Source organism: Platalea leucorodia (assembly GCF_965183815.1).
Source record: "Platalea leucorodia genome assembly, chromosome: 18".
Lineage (NCBI taxonomy): Eukaryota > Metazoa > Chordata > Aves > Pelecaniformes > Threskiornithidae > Platalea > Platalea leucorodia.
The window spans coordinates 1,727,978-1,746,149 of NC_138840.1; positions in this window are offsets into that span (position 1 = coordinate 1,727,978).

Consider the following 18,172-nt stretch of genomic DNA (forward strand, 5'->3'; position numbering starts at 1 on the left):
ACTGGGGGGAAGCAGGGAGAAAGAAAAGTTCCCTAGAGTCCCTCTCCCTGGCCCGCTGATTACAGCCAGAGCCCAGCCTGGAAGCGGCGAACGTCCAGGGATTCCTCCCACACCAAAGGGGCCAGCACCAAAAGCTCTTGCTGCGCTTCAAGTATCCAGGGAACCCCATTCACAGCCCCACAAACACTGGCGCTCTCTCTTTCTGGAGCCTCCGCACGAATGGATTAGCCCTAGAGCACCTTTCAGCAGCACAGCACAGAGAATGTGCATTATCAAATAACAATGTCGAATAATGGGTTTTTATGTAAGTCAAGACCAGAAAAATGAAACAAGAGAAAGACTCATTTAAAAATACTACATGAAGTAAGGCAGGGATCTCTCCTGAATCTGTTTGGGTGGCTAACCTCTTGGCTCCCAGACTTGGGTAGAGGACTGTGAACTAAAAGGATTTGGGTGGTTGTATTCATTATCTTGTTTGGCTTTGTAATTATCTATCTGTGCGTTGACAGTGTTCTACTACCTTATATGCTCAACATACGACTTAAAGAAGGAAGAGTATAGTGTGACCCTGATGGCCAAAAGAAAAGGAGGGACCGCTAGGAAAATCTCATTGCTAGGAAAAACTATTGTAGCAACTAGTCTTGAGAGTAGGAAATTGTATGACGTTTCTTAAGATACATCTAGTTTAGGTTGTATACTGCTCAGTCATGGTTCAGTCAGCATGACTGAAGGGCCCCAGCTCATTGCAAGGAGGAGAAGGACAGCCCCCACCCTGAAGAAGAAAGGATAGCCCTGGACTACCCAGATCACACCAGCATCCCAGCCCCTCCGACACCTCTGGGGAACCCTCCCCTTATCTGCCATCAGAGATACGGAACTGCAGCAAGACAGACCACAGGGACGTCTGGATCAAGAAGGAAGCAGATGGATGACGCCGCCACAGAATGAGAGTCGTTTTGCAAAGCAGCAGCCTGTGTGTGTGTGTTAAGCAGTGCTTGGTCAAATCGCGTTGCACCTGAATGCTTGAAAGGTGTAAGAACCACGTGTAAGACCGCATTCGGGGTGCCCCCATTTTAATGGGACAGCTCATGCACACAAATGCAAGAATGCCTCTTGTAATGCTATACTTTGCATCCCGGCCTCTCTCCTCGGTCGGCACAGGCCAGTTGCCAAATTTTCCTGAGAGCTCCCCATCCCGGCCGCATGGAACTGGCACTGGCACCGGTTCCACCACAGTTGGGAGCAGCATTTCCCCCCCTGCCACGGCAGAGAGGGGAGAGGGGGAGGACAAAAACGACCTAAAAGCACCCCAACCCCCCCATCCCCACCACTGGGGCGGGATGGGGCAGCACACACGTGTCGGCATTGCAGGGACACCAGTGCCAGCCCCATCCCTTCCCCTTGCACAGGAAATTCACCTCCCCCCAAAAATCATGCTTGGGATGGGAAATCGTGGGGATGGGAGACCCTTGGGTTAGGAAACCATGACGGGGCTGAGAAATCCTCATTGGCTTGGGAAACCATCATGCGGTTTAAAAGCCATTGTGCGGGTGGGAACTCATCATTCAGGACAGGAAACCTCAGCAGGATGGGAAATCCTTGAGATGGGAAGCTGTTGTGGTAGGAAAAGTCAACCCAGCGCAAGGCTGGCTGCAGCAGGTGCTGGCGGAATGATTGCCATGGGGACGAGGGATGCTTGCCCCCAACAAACCCCACCCGGATCAAGCGCCATGGCAGGTACAGCAGCAGGCTCCCGCTCCTCCTGGTGCTCCTGCCCTCCAGGTAGCCCCCCAGACGGCTCTGCCCACCAATCTCTCACCCCATTGCTCCACTGCACTTCCCCCAACAGAGAGGTTCCCTCTCCGGCTGCCGATGGCATTGGAGGTGCCCAGCGTGAGCGTCACCGCCCCGGCCATGCCGCCACCGGTCACTGCCAGCGTGCTGCGCTCCTCTGGCCTGGGGCTGCCGGTGTCCTGCAGGCCTGCTCAGGTGCACACTGTCACCTCCCAGCTGGCCCAGGCCACGTCTGGCAGGGGGTGCCAGGGCCCCTGGGGGCCCTGGGCCAGGTGGTGCAGCTCCCCGGCGTGGTGCCGCTTCCCCCCATGGGGCAGCTCCTCCCGATGGCGCGGCTCCTCCCTGTCATGCAGCTCCCTTGCGGGGTGCAGCTCCCTCCTGGGGTGCAGCTCCCCCAAGGGGTGCAGCTCCCCCCCATGCTGCAGCTTCACAGCGGGGTGCAGCTCCCCCCGATGGTGCAGCTCCCCCTTGTTATGCAGCTCCCCCGTGTCATGCAGCTCCCCTGCGGGGTTCAGCTCCCCACCGTGGCCACTCCTTGTCCCCCTGCCTACGGCTGGGGACAGCAGGTGGTGATGGGGACACTGGTGCCCCACCAGCCGATGGGCCTGGCGCCGTGGGCCAGGGGGAGACCCTGGACCCCACAGGCCCCCCTGTGCTCCTCACCCTGCCTGGCAGCACCCAGAAGCCATCCGAGGCCTCCAGCAAGGACGGGGTGGCCATCGAGGACAGTGTCCCTGCTGCCAGCCCCCACCAGACCACCCTGCCTCTGCCTACTGGCAGAACCACGACGAAGCCCAAAGGTGAGGTTTGGGGTTGGCAGAGCCCATGGTCGGGTGGCCAAGCTTAGCAAAGCTGGCATCACCCTGGGGTTCGATTGGTTTTCTTTCCTTTTTTCAGCAGCGGTGACCACCCCGGGGACCCCAGGGAAGCCCGCGGATCTGCCCAAGCAGGGGCCAGACGCCTTCGCTGAGGCCTTTCCTGAGCAGGCAGAGGACACCACTGCCAGCCGTATGCTCGCCTGGCTCGACACCACGGACGGCGAGGACACTGTCCCTGATGTCCCTGACAGCCCCAGCTTGACTGCCTTCCTCCACGAGCTCCCCGACCTCTCCGAGTATGTGGCAGAGGGCAGCTGCCCCAAGGAGCAAGCAGTGGCAGCGGGGCTGGGCGACAGCGAGGACACCGTCCCCGATGTCCCCAATGTCCCCGATGTCCCTGACTTGAGCACCTACCTCAACAAGCTCCCTGATTTCTTGGAGTACAGGGCATACGGTGGCAGCCCCAAAGAGAGAGTGGCAGTGGCAGGGCTGGGGGACGGCGAGGTCACTGTCGACAATGTCCCCGACTCTACCAACTTCCTCAGCCACCTCCCTGACTTCTCCGAGTATGTGGCAGAGGGCAGCTGCCCCAGTGAATGAGTGGCGGCAGTGGGGCTGGGGGATAGCGAGGACACTGTCCATGATGGACTTGATTTCCCCAACAGCCTCACCAGCACTGCTTTCCTCAATGAGCTCCACGACTTCTCGGAGTATGTGGTGGATGGCGACTGCCCCCAGGACCAAGCCATGGTGGTGCAGCTAGGGGACAGCGAGGACACCATCTTGACCGCCAATGTCCCCAACTTGATGGCCGACATCCTCAATGATCTCTCCGAACTCTCCGAGTACGTGGTGGAGGGTGGCTGCCCCAACGAACGAGCGGTGGTGGTGGGGCTGGGGGATGGGGAGGACACCGTCCCCAATGTCCCCGTCATCCCCAGCTTGACCACCTCCCTTAACAAGCTCCCCCACCTCTTGGAGTACAGGGCAGAGGGCGGCTGCAACAAGGAGCAAGTGGCAGCGGTGATGCTGGGGGATGGCGAAAACACCTTCCCTGATGTCCCCGACAGCCTTGCCAGCACCGCCTCCTTCGGCGAAGTCCCCGACTTCTGGGACAACGGGCTGGAGGGAGACTGCCCTGAGGACCGCCTGGCAGCGGCAATGCTGGCAGACGCCGACCCCTTCTGGGGGGGGCCGGCCTCCCCCTTGCAGGACCCCGAGGGGAAGCAGGGCGCGGTGGCGGCAGACCTCCCCACCTGGCTGCCACTCAGCCCCTTGGAGACTTCTGAGGAGAGCTCTCTGGAGACTTCAGAGGACAGTCCTGTGGAGAGTCCCCGCAAGGATCCCCTGAGGGCTCTTGCGGAGACTCCCCTGCTGAGCCCCCTGCGGATCCCATTGCTGAGTCCCCTGGCCAGCCCCCCGGCTGTCGCCCAGCGTCATCCGCCCCGCACGGCCCAACTGGTGCAGGAGGCGCTGCGGAGGCAGCCCCGGGTGCTTTTGACCCGCTTGCCGCTGCCGCCGGGTCCCGCCTCCTGCCAGATGGTGCCCAGATCGGGAGAGATGGGCGGCAAGAAGGCCAAGCGCCCCGCACCAGCCAGCGCCCCCAAGACGCAAGAGACCTCCCTGCGCGACAGCATCCCACCAAAGAAAAAGAAGAAGAGGGTGATTGTGCCAGGTGCCCAATAACTCAGAAACGCTGTCAGAGGGGAAGCTGGACGGGGATGGCATGGTGTGGGCGGCAGCGGGCATCAGGCAGGACGCAGCAAGCGGAGAGCATCCAACAGCAACAACGTGCCTGCCAAGCCATCTAGAAGCCAGAGGGATGCCGGGGGGCAAAGGCCCTTCGCACACCAGAGGGGACAGGTTTCATGTAGCCGGTCTACTGAAACCCCGCAGCATGGAGGCCTTAAACTTCTGGCCCGGGGCTCTGGCCCCGAGCCCTGCCCTGGCCTGGGGACCCTTGCCTGCCCCGGTCCCCCGGCCCTACGCGCTTCAAGCTACGGCTCCCCGCTGCCCGGGGACTGCGATACGTTCAATGGAATGGGTGACACAGTGCTGCCGGCCGCCAGTGCCACTGGAGTCATGGCCAGGCAGCGCCCCATGGCTCCCAGCAGCAGTGGGCCGCATGCCGCTGCAGCCCCCCGGGGCAGCCCCCAGGAGCCCCTGGGCTGGGAGGAAGCTGCGGAGCAGTGGGGGCAGGGGCAAGGCAGGGCAGACGCCCTCACCGCTCTGGTATGCAGGAGCCCTCTCTGCCCGCCATCACGCTGCCAGACCCGGGCCCACCCAGTGCCACTTCCACTTCTGCTGCCTTGACACCGCGCCCCTGCCCGGCAGAGGCTGCAGCCGCGGCGCCACCTCGCCATTCCTAAAGGAACAACCTCCCCCGAACCAGCATCCACACCCCGGCCTGGTACCAACACCCCTGCTACCGCCAGCTCCGCCCCGGCCTGCTGCTGACAGCCCCACTGACGGCATCCCCACCGCGGGCTGCAACCAGCGTCCCCAGGAACAGCATCCCCACCCCGGGGCTGAGGAAGCCCCACTACGACCTGAGGGTGCACGTGCTGACCTCCATCCCGCGTTTCCACCTGCTGGGGCAAGGACTGAAGGTGGTCATCTGAAAGCTACTGAGATACCCAGTAGTTCAGCTCATTTCAATTGTTTAAGACAAGGCTTTTGGCTACAACACAGTCAAGAAAATTGAAAACCAGAACTAACCTACACTCCCTCCTTGACTGGCACCTCTTTCTTCATCACTTCTTTGCATTTCTATAGTTCCTGCGCAGCACATATCAAGATTTTCCTCATGAAAAGAAGCAAGAAAGATCAGTCACAACTATGCAGAAAACCTGCCATTCACATACACAGTGCCCACACAGGAGCATTATCAAGGCCCTGCCTAGACACAAAAGATTAAATTAATGCACCGGGGAGGACAGAGCAGGAACAGCACTCTGGCACCCACGATGAGTAACAAGAACTTCTGCTCTGAACTGGGGCTTAGTCAAAGGGCAAGCACAGTACTGATCCAGACACAAAACTGAGCGTATCGCTTAATCCCAGGTGCCATATGCACTGTACCTTCTTCCATTGCCTCCTGCCGACAAATCGTTTCCCAGGCTCTTCCATCTCATCACAGCTGCACGCTGGCTCCAGGCTGACTGGGGGAACTTCTCAGCGCTTTAACTTCGTTTCGGGCTTGCTACGAGCACGAGGCTTCATCCCTCTGGCTTGGCCCCCAGCAGAAGCTGGGCAAGTGGCAGGTTTGCAAGTGGCTTGATGGAACGGAGCTTGGACACCTACCAGGGATTAAAAACCAACCAAAGAAAAAGCCAGAGAAACTGTGTTAGACAGCAGCAGAAAGAAACAATGGGACTGAGCGCTCTTTAACACACGGGGTTTGGAATTTGGGAGACTGGAGCTCCCAACAGACTCGCCTCTTGCAATGGAAACATCCTTTAGCTTTTGAGCCTGACAGAAATATCACAGACTGCCCCCAGCTCTACACTGCAGTTGCCCGAAGCGTTTGCTTGTCCATGTCCAGTTCTCTTCCATGCTTACAAAGTATGTTTAATCTGCAAAAGAAGCAGTTCTACAAACCGTCAGCCAAATGCCTATTCTCTCACAGATGCAGTGAAAGACAACACAGGTACCAGGACAAGGCTTCTGCTCTGGGTTAGGTTTTAAAAAGCAAGGTCTTCTGAACCTCTCTTTTCCAGCTGCCGCCAACAGCTGGAGAAACGGTCTGGTTTTGATCAGCCGGATGATCAGTGCCAACTACCAAATCCCAGTACAGAATGTTACACTGCAGGCTGCAGATTTCCAGCCCAACCCCAAGGACTGAATAACCTCCCTCCTGCCATTGGGCTGACGGCAGTATTGCACATCCCCTGGCTTCTCCAGCTCTTCCCCAGCAGTCTCCTCCCGGCCACTCTGCTACAGGCCACTGTATGGTCTCAGGGAACCATATTCCGGATCCACTCTGGCATCTCCCGTCAATGAGGATACAGAGATGCTCTCCCAGCACACTGGGCTCCTCTCACCTCTTCTGCTCTTTCGGCATTGTCCTTTCCTCATCTCCAGACACTGGTTTTGACCTTCAGCCAGATTGCCGCCGCTTGTAAAATTCTCCCGTTTCAAGGAAATCAACAAGAGAACCACGTCCTCGTGATCCCTGGCTCTCATGGGACCTTTGCTCTGGCAACCAATACAGAAAATGGCAGCGGGATCACAAAAACATCAAGGCTTGCCCCAGAGGTAGGTGGGATGAGATTTGCTGCTGTTCTGCAGGGAAGCACAGCACAAAGAAAACCTGCTGAGGTCTGAGCATTAACAACTTTATTGGGCTTTACTGGGCTTTTGCTGCCTTCTGCAGACCTCTCGGCTGTTAACGTGCCAAACTTCCCAGCCCTCTGGCTTTTGAGAAGGCTTGTTTTGGCTTAGACTAGAGTACCAGTTAACACCTGCACTCTTGAACCCTCGTAGACCTGAGCGTGCTCCTCACAGCTCCGTACCGCTCTGCCCTGTGGAAAGTGAGGCTCAGGGTGAGCCATGCCGCACAGATATGTGCTGGAAGGCAGCGCAATGGGAATACAGATACGAGACTGGTAGGGGAAAGGTCGAGTATCGACCCTGGGAAACGTGATGCCAGTTCAGTGTCTGCAGCAAGATCCGGGCAGCCACAGAGCTGAGCAGCGACTCTCTTTGGAGACCATGAGGCAACGGGTACCCTCACTCCCACAACCCGCTCTAGATGACATCCCACTGCTTGCATCCTTGCCCTCCCTTTCCCCTCCAGCTTTCCAGATGGTGGCAGTCGTCCTCTGAGGGTAAGACAAGAGAAAGTGTCCCTTGCTGAACTGCCACCATTGCCTCCACTGGAACCACCCTGGCTCTGCACGCAAGGACATAGGGCAGTGGCAGCAGGTCACTCCCGTTCTGCTCCCTACATCCCCCCTTGATGACTTGAAGGAAGTCTGCTCCCGGCATCTTCCTCGTGCCCACCCCAGCCTCCCTCAACAAGTCAACTGTCGGCCACTTCTGCTTGCGCAGGAGCTCATGCAGCGTGACAAGATCCGGGGGTGCACAAAGAAGGGGGTCCGGCCCTTCCCCCAGGGCCGTCGGCTCTCTGGTGGTGAGCCCTGGAAAAGCTGGGAAAACACCCTGAGAGCACCCTTACCCAGTCGCCGTGCCAGGAGGTGTGACACCATTGGGGGTAAAGCAGCGCAGCTCTACGGATCTGTTCTACTCTCTCCAGCCTTCCTTTTCTCCTGACGGTTTCCGTCAGCAGGGTTTGCTCCTGAGTTCTTGCAGATGCAAACAGAAACCCTGCCGTTATGGCTGAGGAACTAACTCACCCAGGAGCTATTTTACCAGAAAGGGCTACGGTTACTTGTCCGACAGAAGCAATGCCCAAACAGAGTTTCTGAGGGCATTCTTCCTGAGCACAGGCATGCCAACAAGGGATTGCTAAGACTCAGAGTAACTCACATCATTTAAGAACCCACAACAGGCAACTGAATGTGAAAATGAGCACAAAGAAAGGGGTCTTTTCAGAATCGCTATCTATTTCTTTTTCATGTCTGTATTTTCCTCACCACGGGGAACAAACACAGACTCTGAAGCCCCTGCGGGCACATACGTTCTGTGGGACAGAGGGGAGAAGAAAGTAGAGAGACCTGAACAGGGAATTTTCAAACCTGGGAAGAATCAAGTCGAAACAGTTGCAAAGTGTAGCATCAACTTACAGAAATTTAAACCTGATGCAGCCCACTCGTAGAAGTGAGGATTACAGAGAACTAGAGGGGAGCACTGCAATCAAAGGGGGAAGCAACACATGCAGCTCTAACCGCACATTTTCACCCGATTGCCTTAAACACAACAGGCCTGGGATCCCCACTGCTCACGTCACCCTGGAATAGTCCCATTCCTCGTCTGAAAGCTGCCGTGTGCCTGGCTGAGGACAGACACAATCCACACAGAGAGCAACCAGAGGTAAACGCTGCGCTTTCCTTGGTGAAGTTTCCTCAGAAAAAATACATTTACAAAAACAAATAACCTAGTACTGCAAGTACCAGGAAGAAAGAAGTCCCTGACAGGTTACCGGACCTTCCTGGCTGTGGTAAAACCATCCGCCCTGGGCACCCCCATTTCCCAAAAGCCCGCAGCACAGCTTGGGTGGGGGGACAGGCAGGTATCTGACCTTGGGGCAGAAAAAGGGGCACAAGTGGCACATGTGGGATTCGGAAAAGAAGTTAATTACCAAGGCCCGCTTCAAAACGTTCATCATCAAGGCCTGCTTAGAAGAAGTTGGTCACCCAACAACTGACAGCTACCAAGGACAGAGTAGAGCTAGGAAGGAAGTGAATCAGCACGCCCGCACAAACCAAGGACAGAGGAGAGGCCTGTAAGGTAAGAAGGAATCTCTGAATGAAAGAGTGAGCTCAGAACAAAGAGAATGGGCAGTCTGAACATAAACCAAGAAACTCCCTGAACATTGGGGAGTGTCAGCTGTGTTCTTAACAAAAGGAAACAGCCAAATCAGCATGCTGAGGTGGAAAAAAACAACGAGGTCAACAAGCGGACAGCTGGAATTTGAGGAGAACGACCACCAAGGACGCCCGAAAGAAGCCCCAGAATTAAACAGCGCATGCTCCGGTGGGACGGGAAATATGGTAATGATTTCTGGGAAATAATTGTACCGTTAATGACTTTCCTCGGAAAATTAAGGAATATGTACGTTTTAAGTTTGATAAATAATTTGCTGGCGTGACCTACGGCATGCACGCTGGGCGGAGATATCCCCCGTGCATCCAGCGCTGCAATAAAGAATGCCTGCTTTCTAAATGCCAAATTGGCGTTAGAAAGTTTTTGGACCGCTTGGCGGTAACACAAGCATCTGCCAAGGGAGCTGCCTCCAACCAGGAGCGCTCCCCACCGGCTGCTCTGCCAACAACGCCCTGGCGCGTGCTCCCACCAGGAGGCAGAAACAGCTCCGTGTCTGGAAATGCCCATTTATCAAAGGCTGTCAGCAGAGACGGGGCTGTCCATCAGCACCAGACCCACAGGAGGGGACAGCAAAGGCCCCTGGCCTGTCCCCACCACAGCATGCCTGCTCCATAGCCTGGAGCCGCCTGGAGAGAGGAGGCCACTCTGCCTTCCCCTGGCCTGCGGACATCAAACACCCACCTCCAGCTGGCAGGGCTTGGGGTGGCGACCCTCGGGGCAGCAGCAGGAACCGCTCCCACCCTGCTGCTGGGGCTGGCCCTGGGGCTGAGCCCTCGGGCCCAGGGCTGGGGACTGGGCCATGGCGGGGCCCGTGGGCGGTGAGGCCTCCAGGCCCCTGCCCCCAGGCCCATCCGCACTGGCAGATGCCTGCTCCCGCTCTCGCTCCTGCAGCTCCCCCGGCCCTGGCCTGGCCCTGCTCCCCCCGGGCCCCGGCTGCCCCCGGCCCGGCTCCCGCCCCTTTCTCCTCAGGCCCCTGGGCCTCGGCCCCCTCCGGCCCCGCCCCACCCGCCTGTGACTGACAGCCCACCTCCGGCTCCGCTGATTGGCTCAGCCGTGGCCAATGGCGCGGCTGGGGGGGCCGGGCCTGCGCAGGGCGGGAGGGGAGGGACAGGGCGAGGGGCAGGGGCGGGGGCAGGGCCGGAGGGGAGCTGCCCGGGGCTTGCTGGGCCCCGGCAAGGCTTTCCCAAACGGTGGCTCTGGCTGTGCGCCAGCCACCGCCCTGGGCAGGAGGAGCTGCGTGCCGGGAGCCGCTGGCAGCGGCCAGGCTGAGCCCAGCACCCAGGGCGTCGCTCAGGCCTTGCTGCCCCCGGGCGCTGAGGAGGAGAGGCGCCCTGTGCTGGTGCGGCCCAGGGCATCCTCCTGCGGCCAGAAGGGAGGACAGAGCCCTGTCCCTCTCCCCACGGGGGCTGACCGCTGTCCTTGGCTTCTGTCCCCGGGGGTCACCGGTGCTGGAAGGCCCCGCGGGGCCTTGGGGCCAAGCAAATGCCAGGGCGCCAGGGGCTGCTGGGGCCCAGGGCGGCTTTGGGCTTCTCCAAAGCCGAGGCATGGCCGCCCCTTTGCTTCTGCAGGTGCAGTTCTTTGCTACCCCCCGTTAGTCTGGGAGGACTTCAGGGAAACGAGGAGGTCCCAGCACACACCCAGGGAGGAGGACAGTGAAAAGGAGACCTGTCAGGGTTTTTCTGCTGTTTCACATCGGAACTCAGACATCTGCGTGCATCAAAGAGCAAGGGAGGGCTGAGCTGGTCTTCAGGATAACTCCGCTTCTTTCTTTTTCAGTTGTGTGCCTACCCTTTTCCTTTTCTCCACCTTTTCTTTCTTCCTCTTTCCCCCCCGTTGCATTCTCTGTTAAAGAGAATTATGATTTGGCTTTCTGGACACATCCTCGAGTAAGTAGATATGGGAAATATAGGCTTGTCTGTGCGTCCAGAGCTGTAGGCTATGGACTAGATAGATACGGGCTACGGGTAGAATTACTATTTGCTAATTGTAATTTCTTTTCCATATTCTACACTAGGTAAGCATGGGGACAGCGGTGTAGTCCTCCTACTGAGAAGCTGGGCTCAGTGTAGAATGACAAGAAGCCCACACTGAGTGATACGGTGGGAAGCAAGACGGCAAAGGAGCACGGGCAAGAGAGCCGTTAAAGTAGCGGCTGAAAGCCCGTCACTCGTGCATAGAAAGTGGGAAAGTGTGGGCTGGAGAGCCAGAGGGCTCTGCTGCTAACGCTGCCACCAGGAAAGCAGTAGGTCCTCTTCAGAGGAGGTGATGCACATTTGAGCCTTTCCAAAGGGCCTTGGTAATGGCTGTGAACTGGGGTGCGGTGACAGTGATGGTAAGGTCATCAGCCTGCAGCTCTGCTGCAGTTAAAACTCCCACTGAAACAGTTTTTGTCCTGGTTTCAGCTGGGATAGAGTTAGTTTTCTTCTTAGTAGCTCGTAGAGTGTTGTGTTTTGGATTTAGGAGGAGAATAATGTTGGTAATACACTGATGTTTTGGTTGTTGCTGAGCAGAGTTTACACCAGTCGAGGACTTTTCAGCTTCCCACGCTCTGCCCGGTGCACAAGAAGCTGGGAGGGGGCACAGCCAGGGGGGCTGGCCCAGACTGGCCAAAGGGCTATTCCATACCCTATGACATCATGCCCAGTATATAAAGCTGAGGGAAGAAGAGGGAAGGGGGGGGACGTTCAGAGTGATGGCGTTTGTCTTCCCAAGTAACCGTTACGCATGATGGAGCCCTGCTTTCCTGGGGAAGCCTGAACACCTGCCTCCCCATGGGAAGCAGCAAATGAATTCCTTGCTTTGCTTGCACGTGTAGCTTTTGCTTTAGCTATTAAACTGTCTTTATCTCAACCCATGAGTTTTCTCACTTTTACTCTTCCCATTCTCTCCCCCGTCCCACTGGGGGGGTGAGTGAGCGAGCAGCTGTGTGGGGCTTAGTTGCTGGCGGGGGTTAAACCACGATGGAGGGCAACGAAGCTGGGGAAGGGTCTTGAGCACAAGTCTTATGAGGAGTGGCTGGGGGAGCTGGGGTTGTTCAGCCTGGAGAAGAGGAGGCTGAGGGCAGACCTTATTGCTCTCTACAACTATCTGAAAGGAGGCTGTAGCCAGGTGGGGGTCAGGCTCTTCTCCCAGGAAACAAGTGATAGGACAAGAGGAATTGGGCTCAAGTTGTGCCAGGGGAGATTTAGATTAGATATTAGGAAAAATTTATTCACGGAGAGTGGTTAGGCATTGGAACAGGCTGCCCAGGGAAGTGGTGCAATCACAGTCCCTGGAAGTGTTCAAAACCATGTGGATGTGCTGCTTAGGGACATGGTTTAGAGGTGGACCAGGATGTTAGGTTAACAGTTGGACTTGATGACCTCAGAGGAGTGGTCAGCCCCCATGCGGAGAGGGACAGGGCTCTGTCCTCCCTTCTGGCCGCAGGAGGATGCCCTGGGCCGCACCAGCACAGGGCGCCTCTCCTCCTCAGCGCCCGGGGGCAGCGAGGCCTGAGCGACGCCCTGGGTGCTGGGCTCAGCCTGGCCGCTGCCAGCGGCTCCCGGCACGCAGCTCCTCCTGCCCAGGGCGGTGGCTGGCGCACAGCCAGAGCCACCGTTTGGGAAAGCCTTGCCGGGGCCCAGCAAGCCCCGGGCACCTCCCCTCCGGCCCTGCCCCCGCCCCTGCCCCTCGCCCTGTCCCTCCCCTCCCGCCCTGCGCAGGCCCGGCCCCCCCAGCCGCGCCATTGGCCACGGCTGAGCCAATCAGCGGAGCCGGAGGTGGGCTGTCAGTCACAGGCGGGTGGGGCGGGGCCGGAGGGGGCCGAGGCCCAGGGGCCTGAGGAGAAAGGGGCGGGAGCCGGGCCGGGGGCAGCCGGGGCCCGGGGGGAGCAGGGCCAGGCCAGGGCCGGGGGAGCTGCAGGAGCGGGAGCGGGAGCAGGCATCTGCCAGTGCGGATGGGCCTGGGGGCAGGGGCCTGGAGGCCTCACCGCCCACGGGCCCCGCCATGGCCCAGTCCCCAGCCCTGGGCCCGAGGGCTCAGCCCCAGGGCCAGCCCCAGCAGCAGGGTGGGAGCGGTTCCTGCTGCTGCCCCGAGGGTCGCCACCCCAAGCCCTGCCAGCTGGAGGTGGGTGTTTGATGTCCGCAGGCCAGGGGAAGGCAGAGTGGCCTCCTCTCTCCAGGCGGCTCCAGGCTATGGAGCAGGCATGCTGTGGTGGGGACAGGCCAGGGGCCTTTGCTGTCCCCTCCTGTGGGTCTGGTGCTGATGGACAGCCCCGTCTCTGCTGACAGCCTTTGATAAATGGGCATTTCCAGACACGGAGCTGTTTCTGCCTCCTGGTGGGAGCACGCGCCAGGGCGTTGTTGGCAGAGCAGCCGGTGGGGAGCGCTCCTGGTTGGAGGCAGCTCCCTTGGCAGATGCTTGTGTTACCGCCAAGCGGTCCAAAAACTTTCTAACGCCAATTTGGCATTTAGAAAGCAGGCATTCTTTATTGCAGCGCTGGATGCACGGGGGATATCTCCGCCCAGCGTGCATGCCGTAGGTCACGCCAGCAAATTATTTATCAAACTTAAAACGTACATATTCCTTAATTTTCCGAGGAAAGTCATTAACGGTACAATTATTTCCCAGAAATCATTACCATATTTCCCGTCCCACCGGAGCATGCGCTGTTTAATTCTGGGGCTTCTTTCGGGCGTCCTTGGTGGTCGTTCTCCTCAAATTCCAGCTGTCCGCTTGTTGACCTCGTTGTTTTTTTCCACCTCAGCATGCTGATTTGGCTGTTTCCTTTTGTTAAGAACACAGCTGACACTCCCCAATGTTCAGGGAGTTTCTTGGTTTATGTTCAGACTGCCCATTCTCTTTGTTCTGAGCTCACTCTTTCATTCAGAGATTCCTTCTTACCTTACAGGCCTCTCCTCTGTCCTTGGTTTGTGCGGGCGTGCTGATTCACTTCCTTCCTAGCTCTACTCTGTCCTTGGTAGCTGTCAGTTGTTGGGTGACCAACTTCTTCTAAGCAGGCCTTGATGATGAACGTTTTGAAGCGGGCCTTGGTAATTAACTTCTTTTCCGAATCCCACATGTGCCACTTGTGCCCCTTTTTCTGCCCCAAGGTCAGATACCTGCCTGTCCCCCCACCCAAGCTGTGCTGCGGGCTTTTGGGAAATGGGGGTGCCCAGGGCGGATGGTTTTACCACAGCCAGGAAGGTCCGGTAACCTGTCAGGGACTTCTTTCTTCCTGGTACTTGCAGTACTAGGTTATTTGTTTTTGTAAATGTATTTTTTCTGAGGAAACTTCACCAAGGAAAGCGCAGCGTTTACCTCTGGTTGCTCTCTGTGTGGATTGTGTCTGTCCTCAGCCAGGCACACGGCAGCTTTCAGACGAGGAATGGGACTATTCCAGGGTGACGTGAGCAGTGGGGATCCCAGGCCTGTTGTGTTTAAGGCAATCGGGTGAAAATGTGCGGTTAGAGCTGCATGTGTTGCTTCCCCCTTTGATTGCAGTGCTCCCCTCTAGTTCTCTGTAATCCTCACTTCTACGAGTGGGCTGCATCAGGTTTAAGTTTCTGTAAGTTGATGCTACACTTTGCAACTGTTTCGACTTGATTCTTCCCAGGTTTGAAAATTCCCTGTTCAGGTCTCTCTACTTTCTTCTCCCCTCTGTCCCACAGAACGTATGTGCCCGCAGGGGCTTCAGAGTCTGTGTTTGTTCCCCGTGGTGAGGAAAATACAGACATGAAAAAGAAATAGATAGCGATTCTGAAAAGACCCCTTTCTTTGTGCTCATTTTCACATTCAGTTGCCTGTTGTGGGTTCTTAAATGATGTGAGTTACTCTGAGTCTTAGCAATCCCTTGTTGGCATGCCTGTGCTCAGGAAGAATGCCCTCAGAAACTCTGTTTGGGCATTGCTTCTGTCGGACAAGTAACCGTAGCCCTTTCTGGTAAAATAGCTCCTGGGTGAGTTAGTTCCTCAGCCATAACGGCAGGGTTTCTGTTTGCATCTGCAAGAACTCAGGAGCAAACCCTGCTGACGGAAACCGTCAGGAGAAAAGGAAGGCTGGAGAGAGTAGAACAGATCCGTAGAGCTGCGCTGCTTTACCCCCAATGGTGTCACACCTCCTGGCACGGCGACTGGGTAAGGGTGCTCTCAGGGTGTTTTCCCAGCTTTTCCAGGGCTCACCACCAGAGAGCCGACGGCCCTGGGGGAAGGGCCGGACCCCCTTCTTTGTGCACCCCCGGATCTTGTCACGCTGCATGAGCTCCTGCGCAAGCAGAAGTGGCCGACAGTTGACTTGTTGAGGGAGGCTGGGGTGGGCACGAGGAAGATGCCGGGAGCAGACTTCCTTCAAGTCATCAAGGGGGGATGTAGGGAGCAGAACGGGAGTGACCTGCTGCCACTGCCCTATGTCCTTGCGTGCAGAGCCAGGGTGGTTCCAGTGGAGGCAATGGTGGCAGTTCAGCAAGGGACACTTTCTCTTGTCTTACCCTCAGAGGATGACTGCCACCGTCTGGAAAGCTGGAGGGGAAAGGGAGGGCAAGGATGCAAGCAGTGGGATGTCATCTAGAGCGGGTTGTGGGAGTGAGGGTACCCGTTGCCTCATGGTCTCCAAAGAGAGTCGCTGCTCAGCTCTGTGGCTGCCCGGATCCTGCTGCAGACACTGAACTGGCATCACGTTTCCCAGGGTCGATACTCGACCTTTCCCCTACCAGTCTCGTATCTGTATTCAGATGGAAGTGGATTGGCTTCAGATGGAAGTGGAGTGGCTCCAGAGTATGGTTCCCTGAGACCATATAGCAGCCTGTAGCAGAGTGGTGAGGAGGAGACTGCTGGGGAAGAGCTTGAGAAGCCAGGGGATGTGCAATACTGCAGTCAGCCCAATGGCAGGAGGGAGGTTACTCAGTCCTTTAGGTTACACTTAAAATCTGCAGCCTGCGGTGTAATGTCCTGTACTGGATTTTGGTAGGTAGCATTGATCATCCAGCTGATCAAAACCAGACCGTTTCTCCAGCTGTTGGTGGCAGCTGGAAAACAGAGGTTCAGAAGACCTTCCTTTTAAAAACCTAGCCCAGAGCAGAAGGCTTGTCATGATACCTGTGTTGTCTTTCACTGCAGTTTTCACATCTGTGAGAGAAGAGGCTACCTGCTTGTAGTACTGACTGTTTTGCAGATTAAACATACTTTGTAAGCATGGAAGAGAACTGGACATGGACAAGCAAATGCCTCAGGCAACTGCAAAGTAGAGATGGGGGCAGTCTGTAATATTTCTGTCAGGCTCAAAAGCTAAAGGATGTTTCCATTGCAAGAAGCGAGTCTGTTGGGAGCTCCAGTCTCCCAAATTCCAAACCCTGTGTGTTAAACAGGGATCAGCCCTGATGTTTCTTTCTGCTGCTGTCTAACACAGTTTCTCTGGGCTTTTTCTTTGGTTGGTTTTTAATCTCTGGTAGGTGTCCAAGCTCTGTTCCATCAAGCCACTTGCAAACCTGCCACTTGCCCAGCTTCTGCTGGGGGCCAAGCCAGAGGGATGAAGCCTCGTGCTCGTAGCAAGCCCGAAACGAAGTTAAAGCGCTGAGAAGTTCCCCCAGTCAGCCTGGAGCCAGCGTGCAGCTGTGATGAGATGGAAGAGCCTGGGAAACGATTTGTCGGCAGGAGGCAATGGAAGAAGGTACAGTGCATATGGCACCTGGGATTAAGCGATACGCTCAGTTTTGTGTCTGGATCAGTACTGTGCTTGCCCTTTGACTAAGCCCCAGTTCAGAGCAGAAGTTCTTGTTACTCATCGTGGGTGCCAGAGTGCTGTTCCTGCTCTGTCCTCCCCGGTGCATTAATTTAATCTTTTGCATATATGCAGGGCCTTGATAATGCTCCTGTGTAGGTACAGTGTTTGTGAATGGCAGGTTTTCTGCGTGTTTGTGACTGATCTTTCTTGTTTCGTTTGAACAGGAAAATCTTGGTATGTACTCCGCAGGAACTATAGAAATGCAACGACCTGATGAAGAAAGAGGTGCCAATCAAGGAGGGAGTGTAGATTAGTTCTGGTGGGTATGCAATTGGCTGATGGGTCAGGCTCAAAGGGTTATAGTAAATGGGGTTACATGGGGCTGGCGACCAGTCACTAGCGGGGTTCCACAGGGATCCATCTTGGGGCCAGCGCTCTTCAGTATCTTCATAAATGACTTGGATGGAGGACTTGAAGGTTTGTTATCAAAGTTTGCTGATGACACAAAACTGGGAGGAGCCGTTGACACTCTCGAGGGCAGAGAGGCCCTGCAGAGAGATCTGGACAAATCAGAGAGCTGGGCAATCACCAACTGTATGAAGTTCAACAAGGGCAAGTGCTGGATTTTGCACCTGGGACATGGCAACCCTGGATGTACCTCCAGACTGAGGAATGAGAGGCTGGAGAGCAGCCCCGCAGAGGGAGATCTGGGGGTTCTGGTCGACAGCAAGTTGAACATGAGCCAACAGTGTGCCCTGGCAGCCAAGAGGGCCAGCCATGTTCTGGGGTGCATCAAGCACTGTATGGCCAGCCAGTCGAGGAAGGTGATTGTCCCGCTCTACTCTGCACTGGTGCGGCCTCATCTTGAGTCCTGTGTGCAGTTTGGGGCGTGACAGTACAAAAAGGATACAAAGCTACGAGAGAGCGTCCAGAGGAGAGCTCCAAAGATGGTAAAGGGTTTAGAGGGGAAGCCGTATGAGGAGCGGCTGAAGTCACTTGGTCTGTTCAGCCTGGAGAAGAGGAGACTGAGGGGAGACCTCATCGCGGTCTACAGCTTCCTCACGAGGGAAGGAGGAGAGGCAGGTACTGATCTCTTCTCCCTGATGACCAATGATAGGACCTGAGGGAACGGCAGGAAGGTATGCCAGGGGAGGTTTAGGTTGGACATTAGGAAAAGGTTCTTCACCCAAAGGGTAGTGGAGTACTGGAACAAGCTCCCCTGGGAGGTAGTCATGGCACCAAGCCTGACAACATTCAAGAAGCAATTGAACAATGCCCTCAGACATATGGTATGATTTTTGGGGTTGTCCTGTGCAGGTACAGGAGCTGGACTCGGTGATCCTTGTGGGTCCCTTCAA